This window comes from Gorilla gorilla, chromosome 4 (genome assembly GCF_029281585.2).
Source record: "Gorilla gorilla gorilla isolate KB3781 chromosome 4, NHGRI_mGorGor1-v2.1_pri, whole genome shotgun sequence".
NCBI lineage: Eukaryota > Metazoa > Chordata > Mammalia > Primates > Hominidae > Gorilla > Gorilla gorilla.
Window position 1 is genome coordinate 151,545,174 of NC_073228.2, and position 22,452 is coordinate 151,567,625.

The window sequence follows — 22,452 nt, forward strand, 5'->3', positions numbered from 1 at the left end:
ATGCTATATAAATATAACCAAAAAGTTATTACTCATGATAAATAAATAATTTGGATCTCAGGTTTAAAACTTCACATTTGAAATATGCTTCATAAAGTATGGAGAGAAAGCACTCAGCACACATACAAGAGACATCCAGCCTCTTTAAGGGGGACTGCCAGGAAGGCTTGGTAGAAGTAATGTCTAAGTTGAGATCCAAAGCAAGTAGTATTCATCCAGAACTGATCTACTAAGCAAACCCTTGACTTTGCTCATGCAATTCTTTGTTTGATTTCCCTTTTCCTCCCTCAACTCCCTGGTGAACTCCATCCTACTCATCTTTTAGGGCCAGATCAAATATCATGTCATACCACTTTTCTTCATACCTCTTCACCATACCCCGGGTGGAATAAATTATTCCTTCATCCGGGTTTTCATTTTCACTTTGAAGATATTTCTTACAGCATTCATCACTGATTCTTCAATTTATTAACTCACTAAAATACAAATATTCATGAAGTGCCTGGTGGAGGACATGTGTGTGCTAAGCAAGAGAGACAGCATACTTGCCCACCCTAGGGGAGGAATCAGCAATTTAATACAGTGTGATAATCATACAGAGGACAGGAGATGGGCATCATAGGAATCTCAGTGAGTCAGGAAAGATTCCTTAGGAAAAGTGACATACTGGCCAGGTGTGGAGGCTCACACCGGTAATCCCAGCACTTTGGGAGGCCGAGGCAGGTGGATCGCTTGAGTCCAGGAGCTCCAGACCAGCCTGGGCAACATGGAGAAATCTCATCTCCACACAAAATACAAAAAATTAGCCCGGCATAGTGGCAAATGCCTGTAGTCCCAGCTACTTGGGAGGCTGAGGTGAGATCACTTGAACCTGGGAGGTCAAGGTTGCAGTGAGCTGAGGTCGTGCCACTGCACTCCAGCCTGAGTGACAGAATGAACCTCTGTTTCAAAAAAAAAAAAAAGAAAGAAAGAAAGAAAAAGAAAAGTGACATATGTAACTAAGATCTGTAAAATAAGAAGGAAGGAACCAGTAAGCAAAGGGTTATGGTGGGAAAGAAGAATATTCTAGGCAGAAGGAATGCTAAGCATGAAGACCTAGAGGTAAAAGAGAATAAGAATGATGCTCTGGAGAGACATACTGGCAAAAGTTTTGTGAGTGAATAGAAAAATGGCAAGAGGTCAGCTTGGAGAGGTAAGCAGTGGCAGCTGGTAGAGGGTAGTCTAAACTATGTCAAAGTTATGGACTTCATCCACAAATCAATGTGTAGTCACTGGAGGATTTCACATAGGGGAATGACTTGATGAAATGTTGGTTTTAGTAATATTCCTCTGGCAGTAGAAGGTAGAACGAACTAAGAAGGTGAACACAGGTATACAAAGAACAGTTAGGAGAATGTGGCCATAATCCAGTATATATACAGAATGACAACTATTCAATAGTTATTATTCAGGTGACTGAGTCCCAGTTAAGAGTAAAACTGTGTGTTATTCATCTTTGCGCTCATTGTACCTGTCAACAATGACTACCATGAAGTTCAATCTAATTAACATTGATCCAGATCCAAGGAAAACACTGAGATTGAATGACATATTTTGTAATTTCTACAGAGACCATTTATAATAAGCTTTATTATGGGAAATTTCTTTTATTTTGCAGGAGCCCTTGAATGGCTGTTTCAGGTAAAAGTTAAAGCTTGATGTAACACTAGAATAAACAATAAAATTAAATGTATTTTTCTTTAAGCCACTTGCTGACATTTCTTAATCCTTGCCTCCATCCATCATAGTAACAAGCTTAATTTCACTCCTCAGCACTGGGTAAGTCATCTTGTATTGTACTCTTTTGTCTGGATTTAGAAGGCTTTTGCTAGGATGAATTTAACAAAGTAAGTCTTTAAGTGTCATATAGTCTTATTTTATTGTATTTTTTCTCTGGATTCAAAGTGTTTTACAGCTGTTGCAGAGTAAGAAGTGTCAACTTCATTGGACATGAAGGAGAAATCTCAAACAGAGCGGGAAGCAATTATGTATTCAAGGTCAGGCAGAGCAAGAAACATGCATCAGAGCCCCCACCTGAGGCAGGTAATTGCTGTATATGTGCACAGTTACTAAAAACAATCTGGCGACCAGGTGTGATGGCTCATGCCTGTAATCCCAGCACTTTGGGAGGCCAAGGCAGGCAGATCACTTGAGGTCAGACCACTTTGAGACCAGCCTGGCCAACATAGTGAAACCCCATCTGTACTAAAAATGCAAAAATTAGCAGGGCGTGGTGGCACATGCCTGTAATCTCAGCTATTCGGAAGGTTGAGGCACGAGAATCACTTGAACCCGGGAGGCGGATGCTGCAGTGAGCCAAGATCATGCCACTGCACTCCAGCCTGGGAAACAGAGCAAGACTCTGACTTAAAAACAAAACAAAACCAAACAACAACAACAACAACAACAACAAAAATCCCTAGCATGTAAAGTTAAAAAAAAATGCCCAAATTATTGGAGGGAGTGGCTTTCATAGAACATATTTATAACTGACAGCAAGATTTTCTATTTTAGGCATAAGTGAAACATATATAACCTATTCTGTTGTTTCCTTGGTGACTGTTTTCAAAGGTCTTGAATTTTTTTAAAAAGCTATCATAAAGCCACCTTTTCAAGGTGTCAGACATAAGCAGAAATGTCTATATATAGGAGAATAATGTGTGCCTGCTACTTAAAAAAGGCAGAACAATTTCAATATAAAGATGTATACAGATTAATATTACTTAAGTAAAAGTACATGAACGTTGGATAAAATAGCTTTCGGATATGTTACATAGTTCTATCATAAAGAATTGCATTTAATTTTCCATACTTTACATAAGAGAAACCGGCTATTAGTATTTTCCCTATGTTATACTATGGTATCTATAATATAGGAATAAATTACAGAGCAATACAGATCTGTTTTTAACATTGAGGATTCTTTTTTGAGTTTTGTCCCAGGGGTCAGTGCTCACCTACATTTTCTGTCCAGTTGATGGGATCTTAAAAGCAAGACTGTTAGGTTGACTAACGGAAGGTAGTCAACGTATCCACATAGGCCAAATTCCACAGGAAAATCACTTCATGAATCAGACCATCAACTAACTTTTAGACCATAATTATGTGCAAGGCATTGTGGTAGAGTTAAAGATAATACAATATGTATCTACCAAAAAAGCCTGCATATTCTAAGTGCCAGAGAACACACACACACACACACACACACACACTGAGAACAAGAGGAATTGTATCATGAGGCCAAGACTATATCTGGCTCCCTGTTAAATCCCAGTGTCTAATATAATATTGGGCATAGGTAAATTCTGAAAAAATACTTCTGAATAAATAGATGACTTCACCAAAACAGAAGATTTTATGATTAAGGCTGGGAAATGAAGGGTGAATAGGAGGGATTGAGGAAAGTTAAAAAGGTAGGACAAGTGGAGATAAGTGTGAGGAATAAATTGTAGATCACTGTGTTTGGTATGGAAAGTTTAATCTGAGAAACCAATAGGTGTGCAGTTAGAAAAATAAACTGGAGGCAAACTATGTATGTCTTGCCTGCCTAGGTAGTGAATTTTTACTCGGTTTAATAATTACTGGGAATGTGATAAATATTTTTAAGAGAAGAGGCACGCTCTATTTTTTTTCTAAGAAGGGCTAATCTTGAAGTTATATGCAGAGCAGAAGGGAAGAGAAAGAAATTAGAGGCTGTAGGTCCTGATAGAAATCGATTGCAAATGTTCAGAGATAAAAAATGAAGCTTGGATTATGATGGGGGGGTAGAAGAGCTTTTCTCTTTCCTAAGCTAAAGGAACTTACTCATCTCACCATTATCATTTTCTTCATCATTCCACATCTTCTCTTTAGAGAGCACTTAGTGTGTGCTGACCACTGTACAATGTAACAATTTTTGTGCATCCTTCCATTTCATACTTAAAACAAGATTATGAGATACATGGAGTTATTATTTCCCTATAACTTGAGTTAATAGGAGGTCAATCCCTTACGCAAAGTCACAGTGCTAGCAAAAGACATAATTAGAACGTGTTTGAGCCTGAAGCTTCTTAGTGCTTCTCTCAAGCTAGTATGTAATGCAGAAAAAGTCTGTATAATGTGCTCATTACTAGGCAATAGTCAAAGAGAGAAGGAAAGGTTGAAGATGATACCCAACTCTCAGTAAGGGACATTGGAAGAATGTAGGTAACATCAATGAACTCAGTAAGATCAAAGAAGTCACCCATGTGTTTCAAAATAAGAAAAGCTAATATTTTCAGGGGGCTTAATATAAGCTAGGCACTACAGTAAATGATCTATATTAACTATTATATTAAGGAAAAAGAAGCTCAAAGAAGAAATATAGATTGTGCAAAATTGTAGGTGGTAAATAGCAAAGGCAGTGCCTAATAACATGGCTAGCCTTACTCCGGAGCCTGTAAGCCCAACTGTACCAGAAATACTGTACTAGAAATACCTCAGTTTGTTTTTACAGAAATCATATTTGAGGGAAAGCAGTACCATCTTCTTACTATTTATTGATTTACCTACTTAAAAAATTTATTCCACAACTTATTTGAAAGCAATTTCTAAGCACTTTATAGAAATAAACTTCAGCATAATGTGACGTAAAGCATTTAAAATGAAGTAGATAGCATATATGTTTATATATATAAAGATAGGTGTTCAAATAGCAGTAATTTTTTTTGAATGGCAGATGATCAGAGATCTTAATTTAAAATAATTGAGGCTTTTCTTTTCCTTAAGATTTCTATAATTGTATAGCTTTTATAATCAGAATAAAATAATGTTTCTGGCATAGCGCAGGGTGGCGGATATGGTGGGAAGCAAAACACAGAATTCAGTGAGGACAAGTGGAGCAAAGGGAAAATAAGGTAGACAACCAGCCGAAGCTAGGAGTGAGGCTGGAACACAATGGCCATGCTTTTGGCATAACATCATGAAAAGCTGGAATTAATGCAAACATAGGGACCTTGTTCCTAATCTGAAATGCTTTGGGCTCTAAAGTGCCTCTCCTCTTCATTGAACAGAGAACCAGCCATTAGTCATAGCGAGTCACAGCACAATTGTCCACTCTGCAAAACCTGACTTAATTGGAATCAACAAGGCCAGAACAAACTTCTGAATGTATGCCAGTCTCTTTTCATGAAGGGACTGTGCAGTCAGTTAGATTGGAACTTGAATAAATCGTTTTTTTGGAAATCAGTGTTGGTGGGGGGGCACTGTTTTCCATCAAATCTACCTTTCTCGGGGAAGCCAGCCTCTCTCACGCATATCTTACCAAACTCACGGGTACAAATCACTCAAGGAAATAAATTGGATACCCTATAATGTTCACTTTTTTCCCTTCAATGTCTCTATCACATATTTGCTCTATAGAAGCAGGGATTTCCCTGGGCCTGTTCACCACTGTATCCGCAGTACTTAGCACAGTGCCTCATAGTAGGAACTCTAAAATGTTTGCTGAAGGAGTACCTGAATGGAGCCAAAATGAAATTATCATTGGCAAGAGTAAAGAATTCCTTAAACCCACAAAATTTTAATGTTGTTCTTCCAAAGCACAGATGACTACAGCATGAAGTGTCACTTACCATTGAGTAAACCAAATGATGTTTTATCCACATTAAACTCTGTAGTATATTAATTGTATTTATATACTTAAAAATTGAGCAATATATTTCCAAATGTAAGAAATTTATATTTGAGAAACACATTTTCCTCTCAGCATTTTCTTTATTACCTGGCACATGAAACTAGGAATTATAATTTCTCATTTTAAGTTTTAAGCTATTTCTATAGACAACTTATTAGGAAAAACAAATCTCCAGGGCTCATAATTTTTTCTTATATATCTTAAAATCTCAGAAGATTCTGGGAGCCATTGTTTTCTTTTTGTATAGTAAGCAATCTTTGATATTCCAAAGCCCTGGAGTCCTGGCCTATAATATTCTAGATCATCATAGCACTTGTAAAGATAATTACTGTTCTTCATCCACTTACTCACCTCCTACTGTGACAGATGAATACTACTACTACTACTGCTAATCATCATCATAATTATCATTATTGACCATTTACTACTGCTGGTCACTGTGCAAATCTATTTACATGCATTATCTTTTTAATGCTCTGAGGTGAGTGTTAAAAGTCATCTTCCAGCCTTGAACGTATGATTTATGAATCCTCTCTACAACTCTTCCCCACTGGGAGAGACCAACATGTAAATAATGAACTGCAGGCCTGAAGATGTAATGAGTGCTGCAACAGAGAAGCAAACGAGGCACTACTGGTACTCAGAGGAGGAGCTCCAACTCCCTGGGAAAGACAGAGAGTGTGTCTAACATAAGGGATGGCTAAACTGAGTCTTGAAAGATGAGAGAGGATTTGCACTGTGGTCCTGGCAATAAAGAAGAATTGAGTAAATATTACGTAAGAAAATTTGATAAGAATTATGGATGTATCAAGACTGTTGATTAGCTTGGAGTTGCAGGTAACATGCAGAAGGAGGAGAGAATTTAGAAAGGGCTCATTTTTATATCTGATATTAGAACTGGTCTATTCTTACCCTTCACACGACAGGTAAAACATTTAATTTGGGAGAAGACAATTCTATTTTCTCAACTGTAGAATGGAAAGAAGCTATTTAATAATAACTCTATTACAATCTTTCTACATGCCAAGCACAGTATTTACCACTGTACATGTACTAACTCATTAAAACAAATTCATGAGGTAGGTATCATTTTGCAGTTACATAAAACACAAAATGAAAACTTTTAAATTTGCCCAATGTCATGCAACTTGTATGCCTAGGACCCATTCATTGACTCAATTAATGTTTTTTGAGAGCCTGTGATATGTCTGACAAAATTTAAAATCAGTTCAGCCTGATTCCAAAATATTTGTTTTAACCGCTGCATGGCCCTTGTCTTTCTCTTAGGACCAGAAACACAACACTCTTTTTCATACCTGTTATTGCCTTTAGAACTCTCAGATGACTTACAAAGAAGTCCTGTTCTATAGAAGTCAAAGTGTAAGGCCACTAAACACATTTGCTGTCCAGAGCATTATGAAGATTTAACACAAGGCTATGTATCATTCATTGTCATAATGTTCTGAGCACTGATTGAATTAATCGCTTAGGGCTTTTCACTTAGAAATCCCATTTTTTAGGGTGGTTATAAACTAGCAGTTAATATTTTTCCTATGTGAAATAGGGTTCAGGCAAGGGAGTGCTTTAATCCTGCAAAACCACATGCACAACATAGCTATTGCATTGTAAAATGATCACATGAGATAGATAATTAAATAAGAGGGGATTTGGTGCCTAGATCTAGGGTTGTGGTTGAAAAACTTCTTATGATGTTGCACTGGTTGCTTCATAGAGTCTGATTAAATGCAACTAATAATAATAAATAATAGTCATTAATATTTCCCTTTTAATCATTCACATAACAAAGACTTAGTGAAGATAAATAATTGACCTTCTGCTCAGTGTTGGTAAGCAATGGAGATAGGATTTAATCTAAGCTGTTAGACTCTAGGGCCCATTCTCTCAACCGCATCACTGTAGTCCCATCCTTAAAGGATGGTGGCGAAAGATACATGGAATTTTCACATGGTATGTGTCAAATAAGTGCTTTGTTCTAAAATCAGCTTCTTCAACAAATATGTATTGAATGCTGCATAGCTGCCAAGCACTGTACTTGGTATGGAAGATACAGCAGTGAATAAATAAAACAGACATACATTGTTGGCTCATGGAGCTGCTATGTTAGTTGGAGACCCACATAATAAGCATGCTAAGTAAATATACTGTGCTAGATTATAATAATAATGTGTTATGGGAAAAAATAATACAGAACAGAGGTCGACAGGAAGGATCCAGGTGGTGTTGTGATTTTAGATCTGAGAAAGCCTAAGTAGTTGCTATTTGATTAAAGGCTGATGCCTGGGGGGGAAAGCGTGCCAGGGTAGTGAGGAAATAGTACAAGAGCTCCACAGTGAGCACAGACGTCCAAGTTCCAGGAACTTCAGGGAGCCGGGGAGGCTGGAGGAATGAGTGAGCTAGGACAGCAGCCAACGAGAGGGCAGACATTAATGGGAGGGCAGTGTGTGTAGACCATGCTGTGCTTTTTAGGCCATTTTGCATTGATTTAAGCTTTTACTCAGAGTTGAGAGGGGCAGTGCCCTGATCTGACTTAGCTTTTAACATTTTACTCTGACTGCTCTAGTAAAAGGAGAAGACTGAGCATAAGGGTGGAATTAAGTGGACTGGTTTGGAGGTCACTGCAAAAATCCAGCTTGGAGACGGTAGCGGCTTAGACCAGAGTGGAAGCAAGGGAGGTGGTGATAGGACTAGATGCAAGCTGATGGTAATCCTTTTTGGGTGGATGTTTCATCAGAATCATGGGATCAGTAAGTTGAGCTGAGATGCAGAGCCACGTTGATCTGATGATGTGTTAAACAGTACATGTTACTGTTTGTTCCTAAAATGTATAAAGCTCTCACTCTAAGCAGGGCATTGTGCCAGGCACTGCAGCTAAAACACTCTGAGGGTGTCCATGCCCTCAGAGAGCTGTCCTCCTATTAAGAGGATAATAGTTACACCATAACTATATGTGGCTGCAGAATATGGTTATAGCACACTTGTTCAATGAATATTCACTGCATACACAGTTTTAGGGGCTGGAGATAGAGCTGAGGACAGAATAAACAAACATCCTTGCTTTCCTGGAGTTTATACTCTAGCAGAGTGAAACAAAAATCAGCAAGATAACTATGTAAGTTATATAGTATGTTAAAAGGTAATAATGAGAGACTTCATGACGATCTAGCCCACACCTGTGCAACACTGTCATAGTGAAAAATTAGAAACAATGCACTGTCCATGTAAAGGGGAACAGCTTGGGCTGGACACAGTGGTTCACACCAGTAATCCCAGCATTTTTGGAGGCTGAGGCGAGGGGATCGCTTGAGACCACAGGTTTGAGACCAGCCTAGGCAACATTGTGAAACCCTGTTTCCACAAACAAACAAACAAACAAAAATTGTTAGGCATGGTGTTTGGGAGGCTAAGGTGGTAGAATCACTTGAGCCCAGAAGGTTGAGGGTGCAGTGAGCTATTATGGCACCACTGCACTCCAGCCTGGGTGACAGATTGAGACCCTGTCCCTAAAAAAAGCTTAAAAAACAAAAATAAAAAAGGGACCAGCATAATAAAGTGGTATGTCCAGTCTATAAATTACTATGCAATAGTTTAAAAACACATAGGAAGATCTACATGAACCAATGAGGCTAGTTGCACCTCAAAACATTTAAAGAGCAAGATGACAAATGAAGTCCAAAGTATAATGTCATTCATGTAAAAAACTAAAGAGATTATATATATATATATATATATATGCACATATGCACACACATCTATGTGGACCTATAGGTACATACATGCATAAAAACATTTTGGAAAGATATATGAGGTAACAGGGTCCATCTCACTGAGGGATCAAAAAGTCTTCCTGGATGCCTCACATGGTTCATTGCAAACCCTCTGTGGAATGTGTCTCAGGTGAGTGTGTAGCTCCTTCTCCAGTGCTTCGTGGCCATTGCATGATGCATACTGTGTGGCCCTCTGCAGGATAAACCTAACCTTGACCACAACTCTGACAAATTATATACCTGGATCTGTTGCTGGAAATGCTGAGACCCTTTGGGTACACAGGATGGGTCCTGGGAGAAAATGGGATTTCTCCTCTCTCCCTTGTCTCCAACACCTTCCTGGGGGTAGGTGCCTGAAGCTCTATTCTGGTCTCCTTTTCCTCATGGGTTATCTCACCCACTCATTCAGCCCTCTCAAGATTGGTTAATGTGATGGACTACTCCAGTCAAAGTGCTAGCAGATAGGGAGGTTGGTATTTTAAAACTCTCTCATCCCCCAGATACATGAGTTTTATTTTAAAAGTGGGATAGGAGACATAAGCATTGCATAAGATTGTATATGAGAAAACACTGTTACCCATAAACCACTGTAAACATATTCCATTATTAAAATGATTAATATTTGTTCTCCCACCGTCTCCATTGTGCACAGATGAAATGTTATTGTTACTATTAACCTTCTCACCTCCTCCACGGTACACAGACTGGGGAATGCTATTAATAGTTTCCCCCCATCCCCCACCCAGCTCCTTCTGTTACTGTGAAGTAATTTGGATGAACTATGCTAGGCTTAAAAGGCCAAGGATTTTTCATCTTCCCTATTCCAAGTAGCATTCTTTCTCCTTATTGTTGAAATTTACAAAGTACTTGAATACGATGCAGACGCTATACTCACCTCACCTTTTATATGAAAAAACTGGGGCTCAGAATCGTGCACTTACCCAAGGCTGCACAAAGCTGGGATTTAACCCAAGCCTTCTCCTGAACCTTGTGTTCATATAGCACAACCCAAGCTTTGGCCCTGAAGGATTCTTTACCACATAGACTTTCTCTCCTAAAGTCTAGCCAAGAAGAGAGGAGTGTTTGCTTCTCTTTTGACTCAAGGGCACATGAGGGTGCTGGCTGGTCAGTGGAGGTAGACCTGGAGCAAAGGCGATGTGATGTCCATGCCTCATGGGAGGGGAGTCTGTGCATGGGAGCGGTTAAGCAGCGCCGTGGGTGACTCCTTGAGACTTTTTGCTCCTGTGTTTCCCTGTGCATGTGTTTGTTTCTGTGTCCTTCTCTCAAGTCTTTAAACAGGATGGTCCTTCCTGTTTCGGGGACTTTACCTGTCCCATTCCCTTTGCAAAGTCCTGTCTTCCATAGATTCTAATAATCTCAGCTCCAGTGTCATTGACTCAAGGAAGCTGTTGTTGGTTGAGTCATGTCCCTCAAAAGATATGTTTAAGTCCTAACTCCCAGTACCAAGGAATGTCACCTTACTTGGAAATAGAGTCTCTGCAAATGTAATCGAGATGACTGATGTCCTTTTAAAAAGGAAAATTTAGACACAAACATACAGATATTCTGTATGACAGAATATTTAGACACAAACATACAGATATTCTCCAGGGGAGAATGTCATGTAAAAATGAAGGCAGAGATTGGGGCATTGTGTCTACAAATCAAAAAACATCAAGGAATGCCAGTGACTACCAGAAGCTAGAAGAGAGGATGGAATAGTCTTCTCAGAGCTCCGGAAAGAACCAAGCTTGCCGACACCCAGTTTCAGACTTCTGGCCTCCAGAACTGTGAGAGGATACATTTCTGTTGTTTTAAGCCACCAGTTTGTGGTAATTTGTTACAGCAGCTCTAGAAAATAAATACAGATCTTCCTGAGATTTTCAGATCAGGCCAGGTTCTTCTAGTGCATATTTTCACAATATCAGCTATTTTTCTAAATAACATGTATCACAGCTTGTGGTTATAAATTTGATTTTTTAAATCAATATTTATCTCTCCCACTAAAATGAAAGACTTGTGAAAGTAGGGAGAGTGTTTGCTCATATGACTAATATAAAAACAGTATGATAAACATTTTTTAAATGAAAGAAAGAGTAAATGAATGAATGGATTGATGAATGACAAGAAGAGAGTACAGCACTTGTAATTTTGGCCTGGGGACATGCGGAAACGGTCCATTTAAAAGCATAATAAAGCTCGCTCTCTCTTTCTCCATCTAGATTTGAACGATGGTCTTTTTAAAAGTCTATGGGTAATGATAAGATTGACAAAACAGTTCATAATGTCAGGGAAAACTGTCAACACTAACACTGATGATAATTACTGTAAAACTGTGAAAAATGAGAACAAATCATTTCTGTTAGAGAAAATGAATGCTTTTTATCTTATATCTTATTATCAACCAGCACAATCATAATTATGTGTGCCACCAATTTTGTATATGACCTAAAATTGTAAACAATTTTTATTTGAGGGAAACAGTAAAATTATACATTTTTTCCTATCTTTAAAGTTAGCTATTTATAAGTATAATATGATATTCACATATCATAAAAATTACTGGAAGAATGATGTTGCTTTATGCTTAAGGACAAGAACTCTGGAGTCAGACCCTAGGCTTAAAGGCCAGCTCTTATCTCTTACTAACTGTGTGACCTTGGGCATGTTACTTAACATCTCTCTGCCCAGCTTTTAATTTCTCCCTCAAAGAGTAGTTGTTTGGATGCATCTAATAAACTAATACTGTTCATGTAAATACATACCAAAGTAATAAGCACATTGTAAACCTCCATACATTTTCACCATTAATATTATCAGACATGTGACATTTGATGAGATCATGGTGAGTAGTCATTCAGCTTTTCTCACCTACTTACATCAGAACTACACATTACAAATCACTTTCCCTTTTCATCTTTAAGAATCAGAAAGCAATGAACAAAATAGGTGAGTGATGTGTGGGATTAAGGGTGGCAAACAGATATCACAAACACATTTTTTAATAAAAAAAGGGGCTGAAAACATAAATGTTTTAATTTGTGGCAAGAGAGTAAGAGGCACAAAATAAAATGTTACAATAAAAAAAATTGGAATTAAAACTCCCTGCTTTCATTCTTTTGAAAGCATTAATTTATTTTATGGTAGATTTTTAAGTTCAAGTTTTTGCACTTTCGTTTCAGTCCTGTCAAGTCAAAATTTCAAACGACTGTTAAAATCTTACGTTAACTGAATGGTTTAAATCCTTAGAATTACAATTAATTTGGGGGTTATACTTCTGATCAAATAAATAGAATTTCATAAAATCAAAGTAATTAAGCATATCTGCTGTGGTGGCCCCTTCTCAAATAAATACTTTCTACTAACAACATTTTCAAGAACTTGGTTGTTGAAGTTCCAGATAGGTGAAGTTTACGATGGACACTAGATTAATAGCTTCTCTTCGTCTGCAGCTCGGCTACATCAATTCCCACATCTCCTCTCCCAAGAGAGCCAATTAATATTTTTAAATTGGTATCAGAATAGCCAGGCTAGAACCTAGCTCTTGTCCTGGTGTCAAATGTGATCACTCTCATTCAACCTCAGATTTAATGTTGACTTGTCTGCTGGAAATCACTACTGCCTACACTGGGAAAATTCCAAGTTTTTTAGAAAAAACCCCTTTAATGATCCATTTTGGCTAGAGAGGATAAAGTTGATTTTCCAGGGAGATGTCAGCAGCTTGCGCTCTTTTTGGGTGTCTCTCATCTTGTCTTTGTGGTTAATTGTGGAGTCACAGTCATATCATGGGCAGCTAAAATAGGAACAGGACTCCTTGATGGGCTGTCTACACCACAAGCAGTCATTACCCTGGGTCAGGACTTCCTGAGAAATAAAGAGGGTATACAGGAAAATGAACAAGGCAACAAGATTCCTACAGATCCTATAATTGTCTAGTGAAATTGATAGGCTATGCTTGTCAAAGCTGCTGTTTGGCATTCTCCCTTCCTGTCTCTCCCTCCCTCCTGGTGACTGGCAATGTCCATCTGCAGCTTTTACAATTTGATGTGTAATTTGGCCTCTCATGTCTCCCTGAATGTGCCTTCGTGTCACTTCTACTTTTGAGACTGCATCTTTCTTAAACTTATCTCTTGGTATTTTTCAGATTCACTCTTCTTTGCTGTTGAATAGCCAGAATTCATCTTTGAAAAATTTACTGTGAAAATAAAAACAACTGTCAAATGAAGAAAATAAAACACAGAGTACTAAACTGTTTTGTCAGGCATAGAAATTAAATTTTAAGTCTGTTGTACTTTTGATGAAATTATGCACATATGGGCTCAGAGCTTATCAAATTGTGACAAATTTTGTGTTTGTTTAAGGTTCTACACTGGAGGCTGAGTAACTTGGAGGCACAGGATAATAAAAGCACATGCAAGTGAGCCAATTTGTTTTATATGTAACCATTTCAGATGCAGGATCAGAAGGATTTTCTCCCTTCATTCTCAAATTTCTGCTAGGCATGAGTATTTATGATCAAGCTAGACTCAAAACAAACTAACAATGCGTTAAATATTAACACCCAGGACTCTTATGGAATGATTTTTTTGTACTAAGTTTGGCAGTTTATGGACAGTTGCCAATGATCCAACTAAATTAAAGTGCTGTTGAATACACGCTTAAATAAAGAAAAGCCTATTTAGCAGTTGAGAGGCTAGAAAAGAAAAGCAAAATGGCACCAATTGCCCGGCTTCCTTCCACACCTACCTCTAAGGTAGAAGACTCTCAAGGATCCAGACTTCCTTTTCATAGACTCCAGATAGATGAGGTTTATGATGGACACTGGATTAATGGCTTCTGTTAGTCTGCAGCTTGGCTATATGAGTTCCCACATATCCTGTCTCGAGAGAGCCAGATGAATAGGATTCCTCCTTAGGGCATTATTGAATGGCAATGGCACTTCTCCAATAGTAGCATCCCTAGCATGGGCATCAGGCCCAGATATTTATTATATGTTCTTCCATAGCTTCCGACCAGCAAGTAAGGTTTGCGTTTCTCATTTCTTCCTCTATTGTTATGGAAGTGAAAGGTGTGTGTGTGTGTGTGTGTGTGTGTGTGCATGTGTGTGAGAGAGAGAGAGACAGAGACAGAGACAGAGAAAGAGAGAACAAGTGAGCAAATTCGGAAACTTTTCCCCCTCATTTATACTAATTTTTATGTACTGATTGATAGAAATTGAGATTTAACTCTTGATGTAACTGCTTGACTTAGACTGAGACCTAAGTTATATATAATAGAGACTTTTTTCTGGCAAAATTATATAGAATAACACATAGTTCTATTATATTATACATTTTAAAGCCCACAAAGATGAAGTGTTTAAAGTCTGAACATAATATTATAATATTTGCTTTCATTTTAAAGGAGAGACAAAAATACAACAATATTTTATGGAGATCTTTCCAATTACAGGCTTCTACCAGCCTTAACTTTCCTTATCTCAATAAAGGTTAGGACATCATATCCCTTATGGAGGTTGGACAAAATTTAGTAAACATATACTGAGTGCCAACCATATTTAAGATATTGCTCTATATAAGGTTTACTGAGACCAACATGTTGCAAAACTTCAGGAGATGCCATTCGTGTATACTTCTGATACGGTTTGGCTGTGTCCCCACCCAAAACTCATCTTGAATTGTAGTTCCCATAATCCCCATGTGTCATGGGAGAGGCCCAGTGGAAAGTGATTGGATCATGGGACAGTTTCCCTCATGCTGTTCTCATGATAGTGAGTGCGTTCTCACAAGATCTGATGGTTTTATAAGGGGCTTCCCCATTTGCTCGGCATTTCTCTCTGTGCCGCCATGCAAAGAAGGATGTGTTTTCTTCCCCTTCTGCCATAATTTTAAGATTCCTGAGGCCTCCTCAGTCATGCAGAACTGTGAGTCAATTAAATCTCTTTCCTTTATAAATTACCCAGTCTTGGATATTTCTTTACAGCAGTGTGAGAACAGACTAATACAGTAAATTGGTACTGCAGAGAGTGCCATGCTGGTATAAGGATACCTGAAAATGTGGAAGCAACTTTGGGACTGTGTAACAGACAGAAGTTGGAACAGTTTGGAGGGCTCAGACAAGACAGGAAAATATGGGAAAGTCTGGACCTTCCTAGAGACTTGCTGAATGGCTTTGACCAAAATGCTGATAGTGATGTGGACAATGAAGTCCAGGCTGAGGTGGTCTCAGATGGAGATGAGGAACTTGTAGGGAACTGGAATAAAGGTGATTCTTGCTATGCTTTAGCAAAGAGACTGGCAACATTTTGCCCCTGCCCTAGAGATCTGAGGAACTTTGAACTTGTGAGAGATGATTTAGGGTATCTGGCAGAAGAAATTTCTAAGCAGCAAAGTGTTCAAGAGGAAGCAGAGCATAAAAGTTTGGAAAATTTGCAGGCTGATGATGCAATAGAAAAGAAAAACCCATTTTCTGGGGGAGAAATCCAAGCCTGCTGTAGAAATTTGCATAAGTAACAAGGAGCCTGTATTAGTTCATTTTCACACTGCTAATAAAAACATACCTGAGACTGGGAAGAAAAAGAGGCTTAATTGGACTTACAGTTTCACATGACTGAAGAGCCTTTAGAATCATGGCAGGAGGTGAAAGGCACTTCTTACATGGTGGCAGCAAGAGAAAAATGAGGAAGAAGCAAAAGTGGAAACCCCTGATAAACTCAGCAGATCTCATGAGATTTATTCACTATCATGAGAACAGCACAGGAAAGACCAGCCCCCATGATTCAATTATCTCCCCATGGGTCCCTCCCACAACACGTGGGAATTCTGGGAGATAAAATTGAAGTTGAGATTTGAATGGGGACACAGCCAAATCATATAAAAGCCAAATGTTAATCACCAAAACAATGGAGAATATGTCTCCAGGGCATGACAGAGGCCTTCACAGCAGCCTCTCCCATCACAGGCCTGGAGGCCTAGAAGGAAAAAATGGTTACATAGGTTGGGTCTAGGGCCACCCTGCTGTGTGCAGCCTGGGGACTTGGAGCCCTGAATCCAAGCTGCTCCAGCTGTGACTAAAAGAGGCCAAGGTACAGCTCGGGCCATGCCTTCCAAGGTTGCAAATCCTAAACCTTGGCAGCTTCCACATAATGTTGAGCCTGCTGGTGCATAAAAGTCAAGAATTGAGGTTTGGGAACCTCTGCCTAGATTTCAGAGGATGTACGAAAATGCCTGGATGTCCAGGCAGAAATTTGCTGCAGGGGCGGAGTCCTCATAGAGAATCTTTGCTAGGGCAGTGCAGAAGGGAAATGTGGGGTTGGAGACTTGACACAGAGTCACCACTGGGGCACTGCCTAGTGGAGCTGTGAGAAGAGGACCACTGTCCTCCAGACCCCAGAATGGTAGAGCCACCAACAGCTTGTGCTTGGAAAAGCCGCAGACACTCAACAGCAGCTGTGAAAGCAGCTGGGAGGGGGGCTGTATCCTGCAAAGTCACAGGAGCGGAGCTTCCCAAGGCCATGAGCCCACCTCTTGCATTAGTGTGAACTGAATGTGAGATATGGAGTCCAAAGAGATCATTTGGAAACTTTAGGGTTTAATGACTGCTGTATTGGATTTTGGACTTGCATGACCCCATAGCCTCTTTGTTCTGGCCAATTTGTCCCATTTTGAACAGGTGTATTTACCCAATGCCTGCACCCCATTGTATCTAGGAACTAACTTACTTTTGATTTTATAGGATCATAGGCAGAAGAGACTTGCCTTGTCTCAGATGAGACTTTGGACTTGGACTTTTGGGTTAATGCTGGAATGAGTTAAGACTTTGGGGTACTGTTGGAAAGGCATGATTGTGTTTTGAAATGTGAGGACACAAGATTTGGAGGGATGGGGGTAGAATGATATGGTTTGGCTGTGTCCCCACCCAAATCTCATCTTGAACTGTAGTTCCCATAATCCCCATGTGTTGTGGGACGGACCCAGTGGGAAGTGATTGGATGATGAAGATGGTTTTCCTCATGCTGTTCTCATGATAGTGAGTGAGTTCTCACAAAATCTGATGGTCTTATTAGGGCTTCCCCCTTCACTCAACACTTCTCTCTCCTGCTGCCTTGTGAGGAAGGACGTGTTTGCTTCCCCTTCTGCCATGATTGTACGTTTCTTGAGGCCTCCCTAGCCATGTGGAACCATGAGTCAATTAAACCTCTTTGTTTCATAAACTACGCAGTCTCAGGTATTTCTTCATAGCAGCATGAGAATGGACTAATATAGCTTCCTAGAGTTGCTCAAAGTGGAAAGTGGTTGTACAAAAATAATCTGGATTTTCACTGGTACTCTGTGGGCCATAGAAAAATGCCACCTCCTCAGCTCTGAAAGGCTCTTCACAGTCTGGCTTGAACCTCATTTATCACAATCTACGTTATCTAAGATTTGGCCATATAAGATCTATTCACTGCCTACCTTTTCCTGTAATTTGTCTATGCTCTTCTATCCCCCAGGCCTTTGCTCATGCTATGATCTAATCAATAAAAGAGAAAATATACACCCATCTATTATTACATACAGTAGGAAAAACACTAAAGCATATCACATTTGAAATGTAGGGTAAAGAAAATTTAAAGAAAATAACGGCAGTTAAAGTTCTGATTTGGTAGGTTGAAAGAATTGCTGCTGGCTTGAGTAGGTGTTGACATGAGCACAGTTGTGTTCAAGTAAGTCAAGATGGGTTACAGTAAGAAAACGTGTACAATTGTTAAATAAGACAGAATCAGGCTCTAGCCTGGGTGGAAATGGTGAAGAACAGATGTAGAGAGAATTCCAGGGCAAGAGAAAGTAATTGAAAGATCTAGGGAAGTTGTTTACATTGGTGAAAAAAAAAACAATTAGAGAGGGACTCTTTAAATAACATCAAGACCACAAGAAAAGAGGGTAGGCAGAGAGGCAAGTGAGGTGGGATGAAGGCTGAGTGGCTTGGGGAATAGAGAGGAATTAAGAAACATTTTTTACCCCAGCCATAAATGAACTAGTTTTCTTAAACATCTTACTCATAAAAAAAACCCTAAAATTTCTGGATTAACAACAATAGCAAAAGCCAATCGCAGAACAAAAATAGAATTCCAGAAATACAAACACCACAGATGGCTCTATCCTTACAGCATCAGCTAAAATGTGATGCCTATTGTACACTGGGGATAGGCAACAAATGCTAGTGTTTCAAGAGTAGGACTTTCTTTGTATGAAGGAGTTTGCATAAAATTGGGTTTCCAAAGAGAACTAAAAGCAACCTGCCCTTCCTGAAGAACACCAAGGAAAACTGTCTATTCAAACTTGGTGCTGTGTGAAGCAGAAAATTATTCTCTGGCATGAAGCCACACGTCATCCTTCATGGTGGTGTGTGACCTAAATGTACGCTATCTATGTTGGTTGAAAGCATATTGGCTGAAAGGCCAGTGCTCCCAATGATCAAAGGGAAGCAAATTCAAAACCTCTTTGGAGAAACACCCTTTTAACACAGACCTCAAAACATTTCCCCAGATAAAGTTCTCAAGTAGAAAAGTTCATGGAGTGGAGGGAAACAGAAATAAAATCACACCATTAGAGATTCAAATATTGAAATTATTAGTCATAGAGTACAAACTATACTAAAAATAGTTAAAAATATGAAAAATATTAAAAATAAAATAAGGGATATAAACAAAGAACTAGTGACTATAAAAATAAATCAAACCTTTAGGATGGAGAAAAATAATTATAATTGAAAATTAAATGGATGGTAAACATTAGGTTAGATACAGATAAAGAGACATTTAGTGAACTAGCAAATAGATCTAAAGAAATTATTCAATAGTAGGAACAAAAAGACAGATATTTAAAATATATATACATGGTTAAGACAAATGGAAATCAGAGTGAGCAAGGCTAATATATATCTCATGCAGTTTCTAGGAGAAGAAAATAGGCAAACCTGGGACAAGTATACTAATATTTGAGGAGATATAACAGCAGCTTTAGAATTTAGCTGTCTTTAAGTGTCTCATGGGAGAAATTCAGCTGTGTATTTGTTTCCCCATTTTGTCACTACTAAAAGCTTTGATCAGAACCAAGTCTAGATTCTCAGCCCCTAGCCATAGCCAGGAATTAGCAATCTCTGAGGGAAAAAGCAACTGCTGATCTTCAGATCACCTCTGGAAGTTTATTGCCTTTCTGGAATTTTAGTCCCCCTAAACTTGCTTTCTTTTGTAGCTCTCAGATGCCTTTAATATATAATTTTTGTAACATATCTGGCTTTTTAAATTGTTTTCAGTGGAAGCATGGAGCTGTCATGGGCTACTTCATTCTAGCAGAAAGTGGAAACTAAGGGTGGTGTCTTTGATATTTGAGCATATTCATTTGGTTGGCATATGTATGTGGTTGGAGGAAGGTATAATAATAAAGAAAAGTATGGGAGCTGGGAGTGAGATTATGTAGAGTCCTGTGGGCTATGGTAAGAATTTGTTTTGTAAAAAAAGCTGTAAGGTCAAAATATGCTGAAGACCAATGCCATAAAGGAAAAAGTCTCAAAGGAGAGAAACAAGATAAATAAAAGGAATATGATTCTGGAAAGGGAAGAGGGTATCCTGGGATTAGACTCAAGAAGGATGGATCCAGAGGCAGTGAAAGAAGTTAAATTACTTTGTGATCAGATACTGGTTTGTGGTTGATTAGTGGAGACAGAGTATTTTAAAGATAAAAGGAATGCTGATTCCTTTTCCTTACCCTCATAGTTAGTGCAAGTAAGATGAAAAGCAGCCTCTACTTGAAAAGGAAGGAAGGAATCTTCTTGTGAGCAAAAGTTACTTGTTATGGTCTGAATGCTTTTATCCCCCTAAAATTCATACGTGGAAATCTAACCCCTACAGTGACAGTATTAAGAGGAGGGGCCTTTGGGAGGTGAGTAGGTCACAAAGGCTTGACCCTCATCAATCTTTGATCATTGGGAGCACTGGCCTTTCAGCCAATATGTTTCAACTAACATAGATGGCATACATTTAGGTCACACACCAGCATGAAGGATGACTTGTGGCTCCATGCCAGAAAATAATTTTGTCCTTCACACAGCACCAAATTTGAAAAGGCAATGCAACTAGTGCCATTATGAAAGAGGCCCAAGGAGGCTTGTTTGCCCCTTCTGCCATGTGAGGATGCAGCAAGTAGGTGCCATTTATGAGAAATGAGCCCTCACAAGACACCAAATGTGCTGGTGCCTTGATCCTGGACTTATCAGCCTCAAAACTGTGAGCAATAAATTCCGTCATTTATAAATTACCCAGTGTAAGGTATTTTGTTATAGCAGCTAGAATGGACTAAGCCACTCCTGACCACTCATTTTGCTTGCACATTATCTCTCCATTCTTCTGATAACAGAACTGCCTTTGGGGAAACATCCCTTCTCATTCTGAGTCCATATGAGTTTAGTAGAGTCAGCTGCATTTTTCCTTCTGCCTCTTTCTAATTGCCTGACACAAAAGTCGAAACATGATCCAGAGCAACTGCTTACAGCAAACACACTTTTGTCTAGTGAAACCCAATTCTAGAACTTTTGATGGAACTATTTTACTGGGGTTGATGGAATATTAATCTGAACCTGCTAGTGGCTACCTTGCTAACACAAGGGAAGAACCAAAACAGAAGAAACAGCTAAGCTATGAGGATGCAAAGGCATAAGAATGATACAATGGACTTTGAAGACTAGGGGGAAAGGGTGGAAGGGGGGTGACGGATAAAAGACTAAACATTGAGTACAATGTACATTGCTTGGGTGATGGGTGCACCAACATCTCAGAAATCACCACTAAAGAACTTATGTACAAAGAAAGAAAGAGGAAGGAAGGAAGGAAGGAAGGAAGGAAAGAAGGGAGGGAGGGAGGGAGGGAGGGAAGAGAAAAGAGGAAAGGAAAGGAAGACAGGAAGGAAGGAAGGGAGGGAGGGAGAGAGAGAGAGAAAGAAAGAAGAAAGAAATAAAGAAAAAGAAAAAGAAAGAAAGAAAGAAAAGAAAAGAAAAGAAAAGAAAAGAAAAAAGAAAAGAGCAGAAGCCAAGGGGGAAGGAGACTGACAGGCAGCAAGACAGAAGCTGATGATCCAAACATGGTTGAGTATGGCTCTATTTCTATACTTTCCATTTATATGAGATAAATTATCTTTCCTGCTTATGTCAATTTGAGTTGTGTTTTGGCAAACTGCAAAAGAAAGACTCCTCACAAATATACTTGGGAAATTCTGCAATAAATGGGATTTGTTTCCAATAGGAGTTTAACAAGACATTAAAAATCCTAGAATTTCAAAGAAGTAAAGGATCTCAGAGATAAAGAAGATACCCAGGGAAATGTTTTGACTTGCCTCAAGTCCCATAGTGAGTGAGTGGTGGATCTAGTGCTAAAATCCAGGTCTCCTATACTTTTCTTCTCTCAAGAAGAGATAATGATATACAGTCATGTGTAATTTAATAAGGGAGATATATTCTGAGGAATGTATCTTTTGGTGATTTAATCATCCTGTGAACATCATAGAATGTACTTATACAAACCTATATGGTAAAGCCCACTATACACCCAGGCTATATGTTATAGCCTATTGATCCTAGGCTACAAATGGGTACAGCATGCAACTGTACTTCATACTGTAGGCAATTGTTAAGTCATAAGTATTTATGTATCTAAACATACTTAAACATAGAAAAGGTACAATAAAAATACAAGATGAAAATAAATGGTACACCTGTATATGGAGGGAGTGCAGCTTGCTGGACTGGAAGTTGTTCTGGGTGAGCGAATAAGTGAGTGGTGAGTGAACGTGAAGACCTAGTCATCACTGTATATCACTGTAGACATTATAAACACTTAGGCTACACTAAATTTACATAAAAGTTTTATTTCTTCAATAAGAAGTTAACCTTAGCGTACTGTAACTTTTTTTATTTTTTATTTATTTATTTTTTTTAGTGACA

At 38.8% G+C, this 22,452-nt stretch overlaps 1 protein-coding gene across 4 annotated transcripts in view; it reads right to left on the minus strand.

Annotated features, from left to right (window-relative positions):
* Window positions 1-14,412, minus strand: part of JAKMIP2 (janus kinase and microtubule interacting protein 2) — a 104,392-nt gene extending 89,980 nt beyond the window's left edge. For 2 of the 4 annotated variants that reach the window (XM_055387390.2, XM_063706851.1), the window contains exon 1: window positions 14,224-14,409. The gene's annotated coding sequence lies outside the window, so the exon portion shown is untranslated. Of the gene's footprint in view, window positions 1-14,223 lie in introns of all 4 variants that reach the window. The other 2 variants (XM_063706852.1, XM_055387389.2) reach the window with 2 other exon arrangements.
* Window positions 14,413-22,452: the final 8,040 nt, after the last annotated feature.